The 20,626-nt window shown below is 44.4% G+C and overlaps 1 protein-coding gene across 3 annotated transcripts in view; it reads left to right on the plus strand.

The window, feature by feature from the left end:
• Window positions 1-20,626, plus strand: part of ARHGAP28 (Rho GTPase activating protein 28) — a 111,944-nt gene that overhangs the window by 34,876 nt on the left and 56,442 nt on the right. The window contains exon 1 of one of the 3 annotated variants that reach the window (XM_074987415.1): window positions 7,660-7,927. The exons of the other annotated variants lie outside the window; for them this stretch is intronic. The gene's annotated coding sequence lies outside the window, so the exon portion shown is untranslated. Of the gene's footprint in view, window positions 1-7,659; window positions 7,928-20,626 lie in introns of those variants that run through there. 3 annotated transcript variants of the gene reach the window in all.

Genomic DNA, 20,626 nt, shown 5'->3' on the forward strand with positions numbered 1-20,626 from the left:
TTTCTCCATTAACTTAAATCTTGTGTAGTCATTTGAACCTGGGCAAAGCAGGTGTAAAACATTCCCATTCTGACCTGTACTGTTATTACACTCACTTGGCATGACTGGAATTGACTACAAAAGTCTGTACTGCACCAAACACAATGGGGCTCCAGCCTTTTAAGAATGCTAGCAATAAATAAAAATGCAAGACCGTGGATAATCAGACCTTATAAACTATATCCTCAGCTAGTGTCACAGAGAGGCAGATTCACTTAATTGACAGCACTGTTGTATGGCTCTGTGTGTGTGTGTGTGTGTGTTTCTACCTTTCATTGCAATGTTTAGTTGTTGGGCAAGGACTACAGATGGTTCCCTTGTGTAGTTTTCAAATTTGCTGCTGAGTGCTGTTTTGTAAAATTTAAAAAAAAAAAATCTGCTCGGCTGCCAAATGCATGTCTATTGTTTGGGCTATGCCAACTCATGAATACAATTTGAAGCACACTGAATCTTTGCTTGCTACGCACAGTTACTTCATATGGGAGCCATTTGCCTTATGGTTTTTGTTTTGTTTTGTTTTTAGGAAATGTGCAATATGTCTTGAAGATTAAAAATAATGAAGATTTTTGAGAAACTTATGACATAGACAGGTTGCACCTCCCTTGTCTGGCACTCTGAGGACATGACTGGTCCTGAATGAGAGGATTTGCCAGAAGAATGGAGGTCTCTCTGACCCCCAGCCTTCTGCCCCTCCCTGCTGCCAACTCTGCACCCCACTGGTCCCTCTTGCTTCCAGTCCCACCTCATCTCGAATCTCTGCAACCACTGTACCGCCAGCCTACCCTGTGTCGCCTCGATCCCAGACACAGATGGGCTGCTGGCTGTGGTTCCAGCTGCTGGCCCTGCACAGGCTGGCTCAAGTCCAGGCCAGGATGCTGGCCATGGTCCCAAGCGCGCTGACTACAACTCGGCTCCTGGTGCAGCCCTGGCCCCCAGGGCACTGGCTCCCTGCCAGGCCAAGCTGTCTGCCACAGGACCAGCCCCATGGGAATATGCCCCAGTAAAGGAGCCATACTGGGCTCCCTCCCAACAGCCTCACCTCCAGGGCTCTCTGGTCCAGTAACATCCATGGCCCTGCTGGACCATGGAAGTTGCTGGGCCAGAGAATCCCAGTTTTGGGAGGTGGAATCTGTAGCATTTTCACCTTAAAAATGACCTCTGAAGCTCATACAAAAATATTAAACTCTTTTCTTTTCTCCTTCACCAAAACTTTAGCCAATGACTTTGAGGAGTCACTTTAGCTCTGCACATTTTAAGATGTATTGAAAAAAATCCCTGGCATATGTTGCAATATATTAGCTGAGAAAGTTATTGTCCAATGGAGGGGCAGATTGTTTGATTAATCACGTGAAATGAGTCAAAAAACTTAACCACAATGTTGACATCAATGGCAACCTTGTCAAATCCTGACCCCATTAAAGTGAACTGAGGTTTTTGCCATTTATGTTATGGAGGCCAGGAGTTCATCCCTGGCTTTTGTATGGAATTGAGACAAAATTCCCCTTTCCCTGCTCAAAGTCTTCCAGACCTTGCTCAAATTCTTGATGGATTCTCACCATGTCTGAGAACCAGCTTTGGTCCAGCAGCTGTGAAAGTTTATCCGGGGAAGAGGAGTGGACAGAACACAATGTGTGACCAGCACTCAGGTCATCACAGCCCAACACCTGCCTGAGCTCCACAAACCTTTTGCTAAGCCACCAAAGATTGCATGTCTGGAGAGCAGCAGCATTAGGGCAAAGGAGAAAGGTTTGGATGGGTTAGGAAAGGAAGGAGCATGATGGGAAACAGAGAAGGTATAGGAAGAAGCTACAACTACAGATAAGCTCTGGATAATCATTGTGAATGAAATCCTGGCCCCCACTAATATTAGTGGGAATGTTACCATTGATTTTAATACAGCCAGTCTCTTGCTCATTAACTTTGGGAGATTATCCAAATTTTACCTCTAATCCTTTTCACACATACATAATGGCTGTAAAGCTGTTGCTACAGATGAGCCTAACCTAAAACTCTTTTGTGAGCCTGGGAAATTTTAGTTCTGGATTCAGATGTGCAGTTTTTAGCTCAGGCCCATTTTGCACCATGAGTCACATATCTGAATTCAGAAATACTGGCAAAACTGCCTTTCCATCTTCTTGCCAACTGGCTGAGCGTATCAGGCTCATTTCCTTCTTACTTTACAGCTTTTTCCCATCACTCCATTGTCTTTCCTCTCGCTTGGCCCAGCGTGTTACTTGTTTAGTTCTTAAAGAAAGTGTTGACTTGTCAGGAACATAAATTTTCCCCTCTGTCTTTGCTCTGGGAATCTTATTTTAAATGCCACTGATTATTTTAACCACTTTCTCCATGACATGGCTTGAAGCAAAATGACGAAAGATAAAATTTCTCATTATAGAAATCTGGTGAGAGAATATTGTCATAAGACAGCAAAGCAGGGAGACATTAGTTCTGAATTGCAGAGGCCATGGATCTTTTCCTCCAACTATTAAGATGCATGCACAGTTTGTTTTGAAAGATTCTAGATTGAGCTTAAATATATGTTGTGTGCCCAGCTTGTGTAGATCTCCCAGTTTCTGCAGATGCTGAAGTTGCACAGGTTGAACCTCTCTAGTCTGGCTCCCTCAGGACCAGACTAGTGCTCAACAAGAGAATTTGCCAGATCATGGGAGGTCAATATTGTCTTGCAGAATTAGCAACAGTTTCACAGCTTACTGGGCTCTTAGGATAGTAACAGAGATGTAGTCATGTTAGTCTGTACTGCAACAAAACAAAACAGCAGAAACGTAGCACTTTAAAGACTAACGACATGATTTATTCGATGATGAGCTTTCATGGGACAGACCCACTTCGTCAGATCAATCTCATTTCACTTATAAATGTCAGTCTATATTGGAACTGAGATTGAACTGAAGAAATGGGTCTGTCCCACAAAAGCTCATCACCAAGTAAATCATTTTGTTAGTCTTTAAAGTGATACATTTCTGCTGTTTTGTTTTGTTGGGCTCTTAGAAGACATTTAGGGATAAAGTACAGCAAACTAGCAACACAGAATGCTGAGAGCCAGGACTGGTGGCTGTAAGCAAACTTTATGGGACCACAGGAAATTAGGCCATGGTCCCAAGCGCACTGACTCCAGAGACACACATGATAAGTGGTCATCCAGCTAACTAAAATAATGCTGGATTACAGCTGTTGCCAGACAAGAGAGTTCTGGATTAGAGAGGTTCAGTCGGTACTCCCATCGAGCCCTATTTCAACGCTCTTGTAACGAATGGGACACTGAAAGTGAGTCGGTACTCTCACAGTTAATTTACTCTTGAAGGAGGTTTATCCAACAAGCAAATTAATTTGTCAAGGTGACCTTCAGAGTCAACATTTTTTTACACCAGATAAAGAATGCCACTTCAGCTTGGTTATGAAATTCAGCTAAGCGAGCAGGCATTCTGTAAAGCACAGCAGCACTGCAAAAGGAAAAAGCCTCCCACGATAAATGTGAATTTTCTTTTCTACTAGTCTTCTTCATCTGTTGGCACCACGCATTCCACAGTCTTTCCTCTCTTTCGTCACGCTCTGTAAATCTCCTTTTGTGTGACTGTTTTTATGTTTAAATAGGCTTGGGGGTTAAAAACTTTAAAAATCCATACACAAAAAAAGGAGTCTTGCAGCACTTTAGAGACTAACAAAATGATTTATTATGTGATGAGCTTTCATGGGACAGACCCGCTTCTTCAGATATGGAAACTCTGTGACTATTCCATCTATCTCAACCATTTCAACAATCTCTCTGTCACTATTTCATATACAGTATAATAACACAGTGGTAGTCTCTCCTTGTCAAAGCTGGGACAGAAATTTAAGTTCAGCAGTCACCTGTTGGTCAAAAATTCCTGTTAAGATATTTTCAAGACTTCCTGCTTCAAACCCCACTGGATGAATTAGATCCAGTAATGGTGTGCCCAGTCTTGCAAGACCCCAATGGCATCCGTGGGAGATTTGGCTATGCTATTACTATCATAGTAGTTACTTTAACATATGTCACATGTTAATACTTTGGCCATCATTTCTTCCTCTTTATTTCCTGCAATGGCTTATCTTGAGAGGTTTCATATACCTTTGAGTTTTGGGATAATATTATGTCACTGCAACGAAATCATGCTGAATCTGGAATATGTGTGGTTAATGTATCTCAGAGTTAATGCAAAATTCTTTTATGCAAGTTTCTCTGATTTCTGCCCATTGTAAGTTGAAATAGATCAATATGTTGATCCTTTGTAAGGAGAGCAGTTATTACATTTCAATGCAAACTGCCATAAGAATTTATGATCATTCCAGCTTCAGTTTTGCAGAAATTAATTAGTCAAACTAAGACCTTTCCAGATCGTATCTGAAGCTCTGTGTTCATGCTCTTCATATGTGATCTGTTCTAGGAATTATTTTAGTTAGCTTGAAGTTCCTATTTTGGGATACAAATGTACCCTGAAATAGCAACCACAATGTAGCCATAGCCTATATGAACAATTTGCAAAATCAGCTCAGAGCTTCTTGTGAAATATGAATTGAAAAATGATAGGTCCTTAAAACAGCTTTTCCTGGATTGACAAATAAAGGCTTTGATTCTACACAAAATATTGTCAGGCAGACCCTCTGTGGCATGCAGAGACCCACTGGCTCCATGTGGTATAATAGTCCATTATTATATATATTTCTGTTGTATGTGCCTACAGGCCCCAAGCAATTTCATGGCCCCATTGTGCTGAGCATTGCACAAACATGTAGTAAGACACAGTCACTGCCCTGAAGATTCTAAGCGACCCCATTTTAGCTCCTTCCAAGTTTGTGGCCATGGAAATTGTTAAAGGGACACTGTTAGGTTAACATGTATGGATTATATTCTTGCAACCTTACTTTGTAACTAACAATGCCTTAGACATTGTACGTATACTGCAGGTTGAAACTCTCTAATCTGGTGCCCTTGGGAGCTGGCCAGTGATGAAAGAATTTGCTGGACCATGGGAGGTCGCTGCTGTGTAGCAGTGTTACCAACACTTCCACTGCTTACTGAGCTCATAGAAGGCAGTAGTAAATTTTGCTGACAAAAACCCTGATTTTGTCAACAAAACGGGTGGAATTTCCACACACAAAATGCATTTTGTCAACAGTTTGTCAAAAAAATTCAGCACTTTCGCCAGCAGCATTCTGCCTCTCAGCCATGAGGTATAACACTCCTGTTGACAGATTCTGTCAACGAAAAGCTGAGTGGATATTCTGGCGGGGGCCATCTCTCGACAGGCAGGGCATCCAGGACCATGCTGTGCATTCTGTCTGCTGTGCTTCCGGGTGTCTGTTTTATTAAGAAAGCAGCCGGGCACTCTGGCCACTCTGTCGACAGAACAGACCGCTCTTCTGATTGGCTACGGTTACACTGACCCAAACTGACAGCAGTAGAATGCAAATGGGCAGTCTCAAAAACTGCCAGCAGTTTGGGTCAGTGTAACCGTAGCCATTGGCTTTTGTGTGTGGCCGCATTCTGCTACAGTTTTGTCAGGAAATCCCTTCCAACAATGACTTCTGTCGACAGAGTGCTGAGTGTAATTGTAGCCTTAAGGGCAACGTAACAGCATAGAAATCAGAGAGCCAGAACTGGTGGCTGGAAACAAACTGTATGGGACCACAGGAGAATTAGCCACACCCATGATAAGTGGTCATCTGGCTAACTAAAATCATACCAGATTATGGATATTGCCAGACAAGAGAGCTCCAGATTAGAGAAGTGCTACATGTCGTAGAGAAAAAATGGTTCAAACAAATAATGTTTGCATTGAATTTTGAAAAAGGATCATGAAAACATTTCTAATAATATTTGATTTTTTAAAAAGTTATCAGTGCAAAACCTGGAACTAGGTTTTAAATGACTGGACAATGTCCTTTTTAGTGTCATCCTCTATCCATACAGCAGATTCAGCACAAGCAGCAGCACTGCTAGCTGCCATCACCGGCTGACAGAGATCTAAGGATGAGGAAGTCAGTTAGCTTTCATTATCTTCAGCTTTGAGCTTCTCAGCTAGTGCCTGTGTTGATTGTATTGTAATGTGGGGGTCTGCGTAGGTGGATATGGACTGAGACCAGTGTTCCCTCTCATTTTTTTCATCTGTGAGCAGAATAAATGTTGTTATGTGCACCAACAGTAGAAACAGATGCTTCCCACTGGGCGTCTGTGTGTGCTCTGTGAAACAGCTGACAGCACCTGAATCTCTCGTGGGCAGCCACCCCAGCGCTCATCTTACTGAGAACACTGACTGAGATCACCAGATTTTTAAACCATTAACAAAGCAAGCCAGATTCATAGCTTGAAAGCACATTGCCATATCCTGAGCTATCCATTTCCCTGCAGCTCATCCCTTAATGCATGACTAACCAGTCCATAATTACAAACAGTGACAAGCAAGCAGCATTCTTTATCACGCAGGCGATGATCTTTAAAACCCAAAAGGTTTTATGAAATTGAAAGGCTACATAAAGACAAAATGTTCTGAGATGAGACTAGCAAAGAATTTTGATTTTTCTGTATAAAAATGCACAAGAAAACAATTGGAGCTTAAAGGTGAATTACAAAACAAAACCCTATCTTGTGGTTTTCCCTTTGGTGTCCCTGCAGATGTGCAATGGCCATCACAGAAATTGTTTCCTCTTATTTCTTTACATTTTTTCCTGCAGGTATTGGGTTGGTTTTTACATTAGAGATATCAGGTCCTTTCTTCCTCATTTTGTTGGATGACTTTAACAAGGCTTCTGCAGGCTCTGACCAGAGATGTCACATGAGGCTGTAATCAGAGTTTCAGCTCTTCCTCCTACAATATGGGGATGGAAAGGGTAGAGGAAATGTGTCCTAGACGGACCTGTTTAGATAATTGAACAGACTAGTAAAGCTGTTTTTCTTCACTGTATTTGGACATTTGTAATACTTACCGTGTTTGAAAGCCATTTATTACACCTCCTTAGGGTGAGTTAGCAGACTGCAGTGTAAGAGCTTGTTTCCATGGTGTACTGTATTTTGCAGAGGTGGACACAAGCCAAAAGCCAGATCCAGTCATGCACAAACTTCAGAAATTTTGGATCTGGATGCAAATGTTGTGATACAACCCCAGCTCTATTGTTTTCTTAATGTGAAACCTGTTGCATGTTCTCTAAAAGTTTCATTGTGTTTGGCCGATCTACTCTCTTGGATATTTTCCTGAAGCAGAAAGGCTTTTACATAAATGTTAGATTTTCCAGTGATCCCTGGTTTGGCTCACTTTTCTTTCCTAGATGGCATTGTGCGCTGCAGTTTTGGTTTGGGTGGGGCTGCAAGAGCAATACAGCTAGAACTCTTTGTTATGTTACGTGTGGTCACTTATTTATGATTTTTTTTAAATAATGTTAATGGGAAATACCTTACATCCTTTCAGTGGAAAGCAAATAAATTTGCCCAGCCTTTCTGTTTCACTCACACTACAGGGGATCTCATGAATCACAGAGCTACTAGTAACAGATAATGCTTGTATTTCTCCTCTTAGGAAATAGATGAAAGATTTAAGTTCTGACACAAACAGGAAAACACACTCTGAGCATTTATCCTGAAGGCATCAGCTCTTTAAATAGCTACTGAGCAGTGTGACTCCGTTTCTCAGAAGGACCAGAAACTCCACAGCTCTTTGTTTCTCCAGTCCTTGTATAACTAGAAGCTTTATCCTATCACAGTGTGTTCAGATAGCTTTCAGAGCATGCATGTTTGTGACTGTAGACTGGGAAAGGATTTACTGACCCTGGAGGCATGAAAAAACTTGGTTTGAACGACATTTTGCTCTGTTCCTTTAAGGATATCATCAGTCAGACTTTATTCATCTCCAGGGTGAGTTTACAGAATCTACTAAATTAATAAGTTTTCTACCTTTCAGGCCCTGTTCTCTCCTTTCTTGTGTTGTTTATATTTTGACAACTTTCTACCTATCCTGTCATGCCTTATTTAACTAGTGGAATTTTCCAGCTACTCAGCAAAGTGTGTTACAAGGGGTGGGGTAGTGGGGAGAACAGAAAGATCCACTGCAGAAAAACAGTAAGATACACAGTAAGTGCAAGTGATTGCAAGACTGGGCATAAGTGTGTGTTGTGTGTTTCCAGAAGTGTGAATTGGCTGTAAAGAAAAACAAAACTACCTGAAGATCTAATCTCATGGACCTGTGAACATTATATGTAGTTTCTGAAATCATTGTATTGTTTACAACTCACTTTAATCATTATTGACTCCTACAAGACAAGTTTCAGTAACTGCCCCCTGATTTACCTCTTAGAGCAGAATTTTTGCTTTGCTTAAAATTACACAAAATTTTAACTTTTATATTTCCCCTGATTTTGATCAGAAATTCATTCTCAAATTTTATGTTGTATATAGTACATTCCAAAATACCTCATGTAGGTTATGACCTGAATCTGCTTTTGCTTACGCTACTTTCACAATCTCTTTATTTCAGCGGAGTTACTCCTGGTTTACACCAGTGTCAGGGAGAGCAAAATTAAGCCCAGAGTCTTGAAGCAGCCACAGTATCACAAGTTACACAGCAAGATCAGAAGCAGAACATTTAAAATCCACAGATGCATTATCGACAAATGTTCATTGAATCTGAACTAATCTAAAATATAGCTCAGCTCTGAGTACTTATTTATAAGCCAGGGGTTTCAGATATTGTACACTATTTCTTACAGACTCTTTTTTACCGAAGGGAATACAAATCTGATCACAACTAGATGAAAGCCAGAAAAATATGTTGAAGATCAGTTTAAAAAGTTGATCATTAGTACAATGTGAATTTTTCAAGGAAGCTATGAGCTATCATATGTCCTTTCTTGTCACTGTCAGTCTCATTGTTCTGGTGAAAACCAACTTGCATGACATATGCCTTTTTAGAACCAGTACGATATTTACAAATAAAAAGGAATTGAAAATATATTTATAAAATATGTACACAGATATAAAACTATGCCCATTCTTCCCTGTTGTCATGTCCTGTTTGCTCACCCTGTTCCCACCACACATGCTAATCTTTTATAACATTCCTTTGATTTCTATCACAGTGATTGGTTGACTTGCACCATTCTGGTACCATTTCTGTTTAAGAAAACAAGCTTTGGAGTCGTGAGAGAAATTTCTTTCAACAGCTCTTATGGCCACCAGGGTATGCTGAAAAGGTCAACACAACCACCCTTACTTCAACATCCCCTGAGCCAGGATCATTACCTCTGACATAAAAATTGATGGTAGGTGCTTTATGGGGCTGGGGCTTCTTGAGGAGTTCTTCCCCTATTATTCCATCTGAAGAGAAGGTTGTGCCAGCTCATCAAATAGTGGGGGATCTAGCCCAAACCTGACAGGTTAATGGGAATTCGCTGGAAGCCAGTGTCATCAATACTGCAAAGAGCATCAGCAGGATTAGTACATACATATTTCAGTTGCCTGTGGTCAGGAGGTCACATGGAGGATACTTTCTCTGTATTATGCCCAGGCCTGACATTTGACTGCAAAAGGTCTGGGCAGTCAACTGCACTGGAGCAGCTGACTTTTGGTAGTTTGATTCTTGATTAAATTGCCTAGCAAAATGAGGACGATTAGACAATGCATAAAACTTTGTGACGGTTCTGTTGAGCAATGGTTTCCTCAGTACCAGCCAGGTTAGTGCGTGATTTAAGATGAGTTATAGATTCCCTGCATCAAAGGAGCTGTTGAAAATTGGTTACTGTGTGGTTTCAAAAACTCAGTATCAGGAACATGTGCTGGGGTCAGTCACCAGTGGTGGTTCTGATTTTCCTCAATGTTTCCATGACTATTACATATGGGAATGTGATGCACCCTTGGAAAGAAAGGACATTTTTCCCCTCTAGTTATGTCTGAGGCTTTTTTTCAATAGCTTGTGTAGCCATCACACATGATGGTGATCTTTATTGAAATTATAGATTCCTGAAAACATAGAGCTGGAACCAACCTCGTTTGGTCATCTCGTCCAGCCCCCTGTACTGAGGCAGAATTAAATACATATTAGATCATCTCTAAGTTGTGTTTGTCTAACCTGTCCTTTAAAACCTCCAGCTCTCCTTATAGTTGCTAAACTATCCTTAGAATTATTTTCCTAAAATCTAACTTTGTTCCCCTTGCTGAAAACTTTGTATATTACTACTTACACTTGCTTCAGTATAGAAGGAGAACAAAGTGATCACTATCCTCTTTGACATAGATGGAGGTCTGTTGTCATGTCCCTCCTCACCCTTCTTTTCTCAAGACTCTTTTCTCACATCCAGAGTTCTTATAACCTTTCCTCATAGGTCATGCTTTCAAAAAGCTCTTGTCGAATTAGCTCCTATTTGTTCATATCTTTCTTAATGTGGTGCCCCAAACTGAGTACATTATTCCAACTCAGGCTTCACCAGTGCTATGCAAGCAGAACAATTGCCTACTATGTCTAATGTATAGTGCTCTTTATGTCCCCGAAGGACATCTAAGGTTAAACTTCCTTGTAACAAGAGTAGCTGTGCTCTGGGGTAAGTGGAGGCAGATTAGCTTTTCAAAGTGATTTATGGTTCAGCAAAATTTTGTGTGGTTTAGCCTTGCTGCCTCTATCGGGAAGACAAGTAGGCTTCCTTTGCCATCATCATGGGAGAGGCATAGACTTATGGAAATTATCTGGTGGTTAGCAATATGTTATTTGAACATAATGGCCAGATCTTTAGATATCCTTAAACTGGGCATAGTAATGTTAAGAATAAATTGATGCAATATTTTATTCAAACATTTTAATTATCCCATGTTAGCAAGCCCCTGCTTTTATTATAGAACCATGTAAAAAACTTGTCAGTTATTTTGGAAAACTCTATAAACTGAAATGTATGCGAAAGAACATCGTTATGAGCCACTGTCCTGTTTAGAGATATATACCACCCTTAAAAATGATTCCCAACTATACTGAAAATATTAAATATAGTTCTGCTCCATCTTTATTCTAAAGACTACTGCTGTTAAGCAACCAATTTCTGTTGATCACCTGAGCTATGTTTTATGAAAAATCTTCATGTATGTATTATCTACCTTTTTCATAAAGCTCATGGAAGTTTATGAAAATATTTCTTCCCCCAGTTATTTTGTTCTGATCAATGTTAAGTGTTCATATAGATAATCTTCTCCTTTGGACATTGTTCCTGTAATTCTTAAGGAAGAAAAGATTACAAACTCAGTATAATACAAACAGTCTTACTTTGCAGAGCCTTGCAGAAATTCCAGCCAAGTGAAAAGAATAAATAACAGCTGTGCTAATCAAAGGCAAGTTTTAAAAGATAAGACTAGAATTTAGATGCAAAAATGCCAGTAAAATAGGCAAGTTTAACTTCCACTGACTTGGAATTTCAAGCAGAACACATAGAAGTTGAAAGCGTTAGGGTAAAACTTTCCGAAGTGGGCAAGTGATTTGAGGAGCTGGCATCCCATAATCAAAATGACTTAGACACAGAAGTCTTATTGACTCTTGGTGCTGCTGTACTGGGATCTGTGCCTTTAAGAAGTTTCCAGACACACAGTCGGAGCAAGGCAGTTCTTGTACGGCCAGCTGGAACCACGTACAGAATAAATTAGATCTTTTGTAATCACCTTACACAATGGGTGATCACTGAACACCACAGATGAGCCTTTAGCTTCCATGTGCCTAAGTCATTTTTGAAAATGGGGTATAGATTCCACACTTACTCAAGCACTTCTGAAATTTTTACCCATAGTTCCTGTCTAGATTCCAGGAACAGATAAGTGACCCGTCAGCATTGGCAGCCAGTTGTAGACCAGTGGTGTCCAAAAGAAATTTACTGATTGCCACATGCCTCCCACCTCAGCAAGGTGCCGTCTCCCGTCAGCCAGGTACCCTGCCCCCCACACAAACTGCTGACTCATCTGCACCGCCCTGCGTGAACTCGAGCCAAGCCATGGTTGGAGGTGAACCGCCCTGGTGTGAGCCCCCATGAGCCATGCAGGGCTGCCACAGCCACAGGAGGAGCTGCCTCTTCCACTGCCACACACACGCAAGTAAATGAACTCTAATGAACTGCTTCACCACACCACAAACAGTGTATTGGACACCTCAGTTGTAGACTGCAGCAGTAATAATTAAAATAAGAGCTAAGGTCCAGAGCTTCAAAGCTCTTTAGATGCCTAACTCTCATTGATTTTGACCCCACTACTTTGAAGTAGCCGGCACAATGTCAAAATAGCACGCGTCGCGTCTACATGCGCCGTGTGCTATTTTGATGTTCAAATCAACGTTAAGCGGCAAGACGTCGAAATCGCTTTTCCCATCAGAAGATGGGAATAGCGCCCTACTTCGACGTCGAATGTCGAAGTAGGGTGTGTGTAGACGATCCGCGTCCCGCTACATTGAAATAGTGGGGTCCGCCATGGCGGCAATCAGCTGAGGGGTTGAGACGTGCTGGCCAGCCCCTTCGGGGCTCTATGATCTCTGCGCCCAGCAGTTCTTAAAGCCACACGGACCCGGAAACCCCGTAGCAGGACGCTGACAGTGTGCACACAGCAGCTGTGCCATGAGGTGTCCCTGCACAGCTCAGAGGGACACCATGGCAGCCAGCCTCCCAAGTTCCCCCCAGAGCTCCCCCTCTGGGCCATGTGAGGAGTAAGGTCAAGGAGTTGCAGAACGGTTACACCTGGGCCCAGGACTCGGCCAGCCAGTAGTAGATAGGGATTACTGGGAGCTCAGGGCTATCCTGGGCCCCCGGGCCACCTCCTCCCCCCCAGCCACCCTTGACACCATGGCCGACGAACCCCAGCTGGCCTCGGAGCCAGGGTCAGGTCCGGAGGCCAGCCCTGCCCCCCCAGGGCTGGAGCCAGGACCCTCCAGCCCAGCCACCGAGTGGTCCAGCGAGGAGGGGGAGCTCATGCTTGACATCCCATCCCACAGCTCCAGCCGGGTGTCCACTAGATGGGCATCTCCTGATGCTGGCAGTGCACCGTCAGGTATATTCCCCACAGGGCACAGACCCCCTGAGCATGGGGCGGGGGCACCACTTGACTGGGGGCCCCACACATCCCCACAACATCCCAGCCTGCTATGGCCCAGGCACACCACGGCACAGGGATGGTGCCACAGCCACCAGTGCCCAGCAGCACCTCCACTCATGGACAGTGCCATGCCCCACCCCCGGTGGGAGGGGAGAGGGGCAGACCACTGGAAGGGGCCACCCACAGGATCACTGCATGCACCAATGGCGGATGGGGGGTCACAGGTCAAGGCTGGGTACTCACGGCCTCCCTTCCTCCTTTCCCCCTATTTCTGCAGCCGCACCATCCGTGGTCCCAGACAGCCCTCCGAGACCACCGGACCACCAAAGCCCAGGGTCTCTGCCTGCACTGGGACGGACCCACCCCCGCCGGGGCCACTGCTGCAGCACACATGACCCGGAGGTGGCTGCGGCCCTCCGGCGCCAGGCGGACCTCATGGAGCGGAGGCTCCAATTCGAGGAGCGGGAGGCTGCCTGGCGCCGGAAGGCCTGGCGGGAGTTTATGGCCATCTTCAACCGGGTGGCCAACACCTTTGAGGAGCTGGTGGCTCGTCTGCCCCCGCCCCAATGTCCTCTGTGCTGCCCTCCCCACCGCCCTGCCTGCTGATGTCCCACCTGCTGCCCCGTCTGATGTCCTGCCTGCCGCCCCACCCACCAGCTCCTCAGGGCAGGAGCCACCCGGGGCCGAGGACCCGCCTTGGCCATACCTCCCCGTCCTCCCGGCCCCCAGCCAGCCTCGCCAGGGACCCTGGCTGAGAGGGGGACCAGCCAGCCAAACGTGGTGGGGCTCGTACCCTTCCACCCCTGTCCCAGAATGATGGGCCGATGTGTGGCCTTCCCACATCTCCCCCCTGTACATAGTTGTCCCCACCCTGTATATAGTTATTTATAGTTGACCCCCCTGTACATAGTTTATTAGAGATGTCCCCACTTGTATATAGTTATTATTATTGTTATTTGAATCTGTTTTATTTGCTAATATTATTATATGCTGAAAAGAGGCAACATTTTTTTTCCTGTAAATAATAATGATAGTTTTATTTTTCCAAAAACCTGTGTCCCATGTGCTTTTGGTGAGGGTGGGGCATGGGTGCTGGGGCGGGGTGCAGGGATGGCTGGAGGGGGGGTCACTCACTGGGCCCCCAGGTCAAAGTACTCCCTTAGGGCCTCCCGGACCCAGACCCCGTCCTGGTGGGCCTGGTGGCTTGGGGCGGCGGCTGGCTTGGGGCAGGCTGTTGCGGCCTCCTGTGTCCAGCCCTGCATGAAGGCCTCCCCCTTGCTTTCCACCAGGTTGTGGAGTGTGCAGCAGGCCCCCACAACCTGGGGGATGTTTGGGAGGCCCAGGTCTAGGCGTGCCAGGAGGCAACGCCAGTAGCCTTTCAGGCGCCCAAAGGCTTGCTCGACCACTTGTCGGGCATGGTTGAGTCGGTCATTGTAGCGCTCCTGGCTATCAGTGAGGTGGCCTGTATATGGCCACATAAACCAGGGCTGGAGGGGGTATGCCGCATCCCCCACAAGGCAGAGGGGTACGGTGGTGGTATCCCCCAGAGGGATCTCCCTCTGGGGGATGTAGGTCCCCGCCTGCAGTCGGCGGCATAGTCCCGAATTCCAGAAAATGCGGGCGTCGTGGGTAGATCCGGGCCAGCCCACGTAGATGTCCTGGAAGCGGCCACGGCTGTCAACTATGGCCTGCAGGACCACAGAGTGGTAGCCCTTCTTGTTGATGTAGCGCCCACCACTGTGGTCTGGGGCGCGGATGGGGATGTGGGTCCCATCAAGGGCTCCAAAGCAGTTGGGGAATCCCATGGCGATGAATCCCTCAACGGCCACATCCAGGACCCCAACTCGGACGACCCTCTTCAGCAGCAGGGCATTGAGTGCACGCACCACCTGTTGGGAGGGAACATGGGTGCCTGTGAGGGTTTGCGGAGTGTGACCCCCTCCCCCAGGCCCACTTCCCCAGGCCCCCTTCACCTGGCCCCCCTTCTCAGCCCCCCTCCCCAGGCCCCCGTCCTCAGGCTCCCCTCCCCAGGATGCTGAGGACTGGCCAGGGCCACCAGAGATGATTACGGACCTGGAAACAGAGGAGAAGGGGGCCACATTCTTTTCTCAGTTACTGCATTATGACAATAATAATGGTGTTTCAGTGCTAAGGGGGCAGCTGCATTAGAATTATCTGAAGTACGATAACTAGGACTCAGATAATCTTGCACTTGGAGATAAGTATTATTGCATGCAAGTACAGTAATTAAACACACAGTTACTATATTTGCAGGGACAAAATTAGAGGCTCTATTGATGATGATGGAAAATTTGCCCCTTCCTGTTATTTGAACACCATTTTTTTGTGTTTAATATTTCCATGTTTCTCCATTCCTGTGAAAACTAGCTGATGATTGTAGAAGTAAAAGAAGCAAAACAACTTTTAACTGCTTCCAGCATACAAGCCTGTGTGGTTTTTATTTAGTCTCCTTCTTTGCTTGTGGAATTATTTAAACCTCATCTGTTCTTTAGGCACAGTAGATATGTTGCAGTTGTTGCTGTATCCCATATGAGGTGCTGTAAATAATGACTCTGGTTAAGTGTGTGCTGCTGACTAAGACCTTTTCATCCCAAATTATGTGGTGTGAATAGATTCTGGATCAGCCTGAACATTAGCCCACTCTTTCTTATCTGACTCATGTGTTTTGCCTACCTTAGATTTGCTGTCTCCCAATTCTAGGGTGAAATGCGTGACTAATACACTGCCTTTCCGGAAGGTTCACTGATAGCTGTTATCTCATGTGGGACCAATTGTACTGAAATCCATGGGCACTATGGCTAGACATTTTGCCCACCTGCTCTAGGGAGTTCATTTCCATTACAGACATCAGCTGTGAAGAGCTTTCACATTTAGGGGAATACACAAAGGCAAAATATGCAAAACCTAAGGATTACAAGGGCAATAACTTGACAATAGGTCTAGTCAGAGTACTCAGACTTCTTACTAGGGCTATCACGTGATTAAAAATTAATTGCCACTAATGCTGTGACCAAAAAATTAATCATGAACAATCATGCATTTTAAAAACTCAGCATGATGAATTGGATTATTAACATTTATTTAAGTATTTTGGATGTTCTCTACATTTCCAAATGTATAGATTTCAGTTACAACACAAAATGCACAAGGTACAGTGCTCACTTTATATTTATTTGTATTACCAATATTTGCCCCGTAAAAAATAAAAGAAGTAGTATTTTTCACTATACCTAATACAAGTACTTTACTGCAGTCTGTTTATCAGGAAAGATGAACATACTACTATAGAATTATATGCAAAAAAATTGCATTCAAAAATAAAAGAATGTAAACCCATAGGCCGTTTCTACACATGCCACTTACTCCAAAATATGCTAATGAGGCATGGATGTAAATTCCTGGCACCTGATTAGCATAAGGTCACATGATTTGGAGTCCAGAAGATGCTCTTCTGGACTCCAAAACAGCGTGTAGAAGCGCGGTCCCTGGGGGGGGTGGGTCTTCTGGAAGGAAGTCCTCCTTCCAAAGGCCCCTTCATTCTGAAAACTTTCAGGAAGAAGGGACCTTCAGAAGAAGGACTTCCTTCCAGAAGACCCCCCATGGGAGGCCATGCTTATACATGCCATTTTGGAGTCCAGAAGAAATCATGTGATCTTATGCTAATGAGGCACTGGTAATTTACATCCATGCTTCATTAGCATATTTGGACCATTTATTAGCATGCCACTTTCTCCGGCATGTGTAGAAATGGCCATAGAGTCTACAAGTCCACTTAGTTCTACTTCTTGTTCAGCCAATTGCTTAGACAAACTAATTTGTTTACATTTGTTGATGAGTGCTGCCTGCTTCTTGTTTACCTTTTTGCCCCAAAAGTAAGAACAGTTGGTCATATGTCATTGTTGTAGCTGGAGTGGCAAGATAGTTACATGCCAGTCATGCTAAAGAATCGTATGTCCCTTTGTGCTTCAGCCAACATTGGGACATGCATCCATGGTGATGACCAGTTCTGTTCCATAGCTATCGAAAGCAGAGCAGACAGATACACATTCATTTTCATTAGCTGAGTCAGAGGTCCTCAACCAAAGGTTGATTTTCTCTTTTTGGTGGTTTGAGTTCTATGGTTTCCATGCTAGAGTGTTACTTTATTAAGACTTCTGACTGAATGCTCCATACCTCATCCCACTTTTTTGGAAACCACTTGACATTCTTAAGCCTTAGGTCAAATGCAGTACTTACTTCTAGAAATGTCACCTTGGTACTTTCTTTGAGTTCTGGCAGATCTGCAATGAAAGTGTTCCTGAAATGAACAACATGTGCTAGGCCATCATCAGATATAACATGAAATATATGGCAGACTGTGAGTACAACAGAGCAGGATAGGCCCTCCAATGGGGGGAAGAGGAGGGCACGGGGGGGCAGTTGCCCTGGGGCATTGGGGCAGATGTGTGGGGAGGATTGTCAAGCATCCTGTTAAACTCAGTAAAAGTAAGTCTCTACTGTTAACAATAGGTTATATGGTGCCAACAGCTTCAGATGACAGCAAGTGATTTCCCAATGGGCTCGGTGTTCGACAAAAGTTTATTCCCAAACCTTTTCAACACGTATTCAGAATTTTTATTAGACAAACCTTGAAAGGTTTTGTCAAAGCAAATGGGGCTGAGATTTTCACTGATGCATACCTCTTAACCTCAGATACGCTGATGACAGGAAGCTCTTTGCTACAGCCACTAATGCAATACAAGGAATACTGGAATCTGTTAAAACATTTAAGCTATGTCTACACGTGCACGCTACTTCGAAGTAGCGGCACTAACTTCGAAATAGCGCCCGTCGCGGCTACACGCGTCGGGCGCTATTTCGAAGTTAACTTCGACGTTAGGCAGCGAGACGTCGAAGTCACTAACCTCATGAGGGGATCGGAATAGCGCCCTACTTCGACGTTCAACGTCGAAGTAGGGACTGTGTAGACGATCTGCGTCCCGCAACGTCGAAATTGCTGGGTCCTCCATGGCGGCCATCAGCTGGGGGGTTGAGAGATGCTCTCTCTCCAGCCCCTGCGGGGCTCTATGGTCACCGTGGGCAGCAGCCCTTAGCCCAGGGCTTCTGGCTGCTGCTTCGGCAGCTGGGGATCCATGCTGCAGGCACAGGGTCTGCAACCAGTTGTCGGCTCTGTGTATCTTGTGTTGTTTAGTGCAACTGTGTCTGGGAGGGGCCCTTTAAGGGAGCGGCTTGCTGTTGAGTCCGCCCTGTGACCTTGTCTGCAGCTGTGCCTAGCACCCTTATTTCGATGTGTGCTACTTTGGCGTGTAGACGTTCCCTCGCAGCGCCTATTTCGATGTGGTGCCGCGCAACGTCGAAGTTGAACGTCGACGTTGCCAGCCCTGGAGGACGTGTAGACGTTATTCATCGAAATAGCCTATTTCGATGTTGCTACATCGAAATAAGCTATTTCGATGTTGGCTTCACGTGTAGACGTAGCCTTAGTGAGGAATATGCAATATCCTTGATGAGGCAAGAACAAAGTCTATGCAGAACAAATATGTACAAAATCAAAATACATGTGGACATTCCAATTAACAGTCAAGCCGATGAATTCAATTGTCTGGAATCATAAATATCCAACCAAGGAGGCAGTTTCAAAGAAATCGGAAGAAGGTTAAGAACGATTTGCTCAGCCATGGCTTTCTTTATGAAAGTTTGGAAAAATTGTGGCATCTCAAAATTTGATTGGTGAAAAAACTTAAATTTTCCATAGCAATTTATGGCTGTGAATCATGAGAAATAAATGCTGCGAGCAAGAAAAATGAAGTCTTTGAGATGTAATGCTGGAAAAGATTATCACATATCTCCTGGGCAGAAAAGAAGATGAGAGCTTGTGTTAGAAATGTTATTAGAGAATATCAACAGGTACAAACCGACGTACTTTTGTCACATCAGGAAATAGCCTCGAGAAGGTTACAACAAAAGGAATGGTGGCGGGCTATCACCAGTGAGAAGATGAATAGCTAGTGTCGGCAGATCACTAGAAGGTCAGCTGCTGATCATTCAAAGCAAGTAGTGTATAGTGAGGGCTTCAGAAAATTCTGCTGTGATGTCACCAATATTCAAGAACGAATAGATGGATTTTACTATTTAGAGATAAGATTGGGTCTTATCTGTGCAAAAAAGTGTGGTGTTGGTGTAGTCACCTTACCCTCCTTACCATTTGCACAATGCATTAATGAGACTATAATAAGCAAACATGGGAAGGGAGTATTGTCTAATGTGAAGATTGGGAGTGGAGGCTTCTGTATTCCATTTTTTTCCTCCATCACACGTTCACTATACAACCTTGGGCAAGTCACTTTGGGTGCATCTACACTAGCTGGCTACTTTGAAGTAGCTGGCACGAGGTCAAAATAGTACGCGTCACGGCTACACGTGCCGTGAGCTATTTCGATGTTGAAATCGATGTTAGGCAGCGAGACGTCGAAATCGCTATTCCTATCCGAAGATGGGAATAGCGTCCTACTTCGATGTTCAACGTCAAAGTAGAGCATGTGTAGACGATCCGCATCCCGCTATGTCGAAATAGTGGAGTCCTCCATGGCAGCCATCAGCTGAGGGGTTGAGAGACGCTCTGTCCAGCCCCTGCAGGGCTCTGTGGTCGCCACATGCAGCAGTCCTTAGCCCAGGGTTTCTGGCTGCTGCTGCTGCTGCAGCTTGGGGTCCATGCTGCATGCACGGGGTCTGCAACCGGTTGTCGCCTCTGTGGATCTCGTGTTGTGCAGGGCGAGTGTGTCTGGGACGGGGCCCTTTAAGGGAGCGGCTTGTGGATTTGCTGGCCCCTTATTTCAATGGGAAGCGCTTGTGTGTGTGGGTGTTCTGCATTTCCTGCCGGGGCGGCTCCTTTCGATGTTCTCTGTCACTACTTTGACGTTGAACATCGATGGCACCAGCCCTGGAGGATGTGTAGATGATACGCATCCAAGTAGTCTATTTCAATGTTCTTACGTCGAAATAGGCTACTTCGACGTAATGTGCTAGTGTAGACGTAGCCTTTATGTTTATTCATATTCCATTTGAAAGTTATCTTCTTCACATAGAAGTTCTAGAGAGACCTAATAAACCAATGCTTGTAAGGCACAATTTACAGTGAAAACTGCCTTCTGCAAACATCAAGGGGCCATCAGAATTTACTTCCCTTGTATTTATAGTCTTGGAAACTGTTGAGGATATTTAATGTGGGAGGGTTCATTGAATATGATGATTGTTATTGTAGCTATACCCCTTTAAATTTAAGCCTAAAACTTATTCCTTTCTACAGTTCATAAAATCTTTAAACTAGCACACTTGGCTTTGAAATACTAATTCTTCAAAGTAAAGATGCTTTTTAGTGTGTTTGTAGAAAGGATCCTTTTCCAGCCATACCAAACAAAAAAGAAAAAGCCAGACTGCCAGTATGAACTTATATTATTGGTGATACACAGATGTGTTATTCTGAATCAT

This window comes from Carettochelys insculpta, chromosome 2 (assembly GCF_033958435.1).
Source record: "Carettochelys insculpta isolate YL-2023 chromosome 2, ASM3395843v1, whole genome shotgun sequence".
In the NCBI taxonomy this organism is placed as follows: Eukaryota; Metazoa; Chordata; order Testudines; family Carettochelyidae; genus Carettochelys; species Carettochelys insculpta.